Here is a 2,199-nt window from a genome sequence, read left to right on the forward strand (position 1 = left end):
TTAGTTTTTAAAGTAATATCCTTGCTTTTTAATACTCTAAAGAGTTCATGTACAGCAGATTATGGAAATAAACTCTCTTTTGCTTGCTTGACTGCTGCTTCCACAAACATTATGGTAGTTACATCTGTGTGAACTAGAAACTCTTGACTAGGAATGGATTGATATCCCAGCCTCATACAGTCCCCTTGGGTTGTGACCGTCTCATAAGAAGGATCCTCTCGTCCCCTTCACCTTCCTGCTATCTGGAGACCCTGAGAGCTGCCAGAGTCCTGCCATGTTCCAAATGACCTTGAATTCACACATGACTCAACTCTGCACTCACTGGCTTGTAATCTTCCTGCATTTTGAATAATTGCATGTGGTTCCATGAGTCTGAAGAGGGACTTATAGACTAGTATCGGATTTAGGAACTTCAGTTGGAGTGGGCTGGGATGCTTTGTTGTATATAATCATTTCTTGATACAAAGCCTTTACTTATACATAACAGTGCCACTAGGTTTGTTTCTCTAGTCAACCTGGTCTAACACAAGCATTGATTGTGGACCTAAGCAAGACAAAATCCTTGAAAACTTAAACCTTTTCTCCATTTAACATGATGTTATTTATTTGCTCAGTGTGGGGACTTTGGTTATTGAGGTGTAGTAATTTATCAATTTGTCATCCAAATTTTAGATATGAGAAGAATTCAGACCCACTAGTAATAGAGTAGGACACAAAAGATAAGAACTATCTGAAAAAGAAAATTAGGTATTGAGGGACATCCAAGGAACGCTATCTCTGGATTTATGGTGACTAGTTGGTTACTCATTGAGCTGTGAATCATAAGGTCAGTGGTTTGAAATCATTTGTCACTGCAGCCTTTAGAAGATGGAAAGATTTGTAAATGAAAAGGGGCAGTTTTTCACTATCTTATGGAGTCACTCATAGTTAAAATTTAACTCGAGTTAAAATTGATTCAATGGCAGCAGGGTTTTCTTTTTTTCTGGGAGGATGTGCTATATATACAGAGACTACATGTTGCATCTTTCAACACCAGAACATAGCTTGAGAAGAATGAAAAAGAAAATTGAAGCACATATATTGAAGGTGTGAGGGAAATTTAAAGTGTCAAAAATGTAAAACTACATAGCAATATTCATAAATATTGTGAAAATCTAAATTTTTCTTCATCAAATTATGCAGTAAATTGTCAGAACACATTTTTATATACATATCACTTTTAATGAAGGATTAAGCAACTAGAGAGAAACTCAACAAAGATACAGAGATCTAAATAACAGTCAACTAACCAGATCTCAGAATTGTACATAAAACACTCCACCCAACAACAGCATCATGCACATTCTTTTCCAGCACATAAGACACATTCTTTGTAATAGACCACAATATTTATCCTCGATAAATTTTAAAACATCAAAATAGTACAGAGCATCTTCTCAGGTCACAATGCCATAAAATTATAAATTAACAACAGGAATATCAAAGGGAAAAAATGAAAATACAGGGAAACCGAATAATACCGTGTTTAATGACTACTGAGTAAGAGGAGAAATAAAAGATAATTGAATCAAGTGAGAATGAAAAAAGCAACATGTCCAAACCTTTGCGACACAGTAAAAAGAATGGTCAGAGAGAAGTCCATAGCAATAAATACTCACATCAGAAAAAGAAGACATCTCAAGCCAATACTTTAACTCAACATCTCCAACGATTAGAAAAAGAACAGAAATAAAAATTTTGTAGTCAACAGAAGAAAAGAAAAGATCAGACCAGAAATAAATGGAACACAAAATCGACGAACAATAGAAAGATGACTAGAAGTTGATCCTCAGAACAAATTGATAACATAGACAAAGCATTGACAAATTTGACAGAGGAAAAGTGGAATGTGCTGATCACAAGAAAAAGAGATGATCGAGACAAAGCCACAATGGAGCCAGCTGAAATAAAATAGAAAAGAACAGAGTATTCCAACAAATTTGACAAAAACCATCATTGTGTGACCACCTTCCCCACATAAACACTGAAGACGAACGTGTGCATAAGTAAGTGTGGTGAAGAAGGCTGACGGTGTCCAGCTATCCAGACCTATAGCGTCTGTGGACTTAAAGGCTTGAAAGTAAACAAGTGGCCATCTAGCCCAGAAGCAACAAAGCCCACATGGAAGCAGCACACCAACATGTGTGATCATGAAGGGCC

The sequence above is a fragment of the Echinops telfairi genome, unplaced genomic scaffold (genome assembly GCF_000313985.2).
Source record: "Echinops telfairi isolate 266 unplaced genomic scaffold, ASM31398v2 ScPeMD7_7469;HRSCAF=8507_1, whole genome shotgun sequence".
NCBI classification, from domain to species: domain Eukaryota; kingdom Metazoa; phylum Chordata; class Mammalia; order Afrosoricida; family Tenrecidae; genus Echinops; species Echinops telfairi.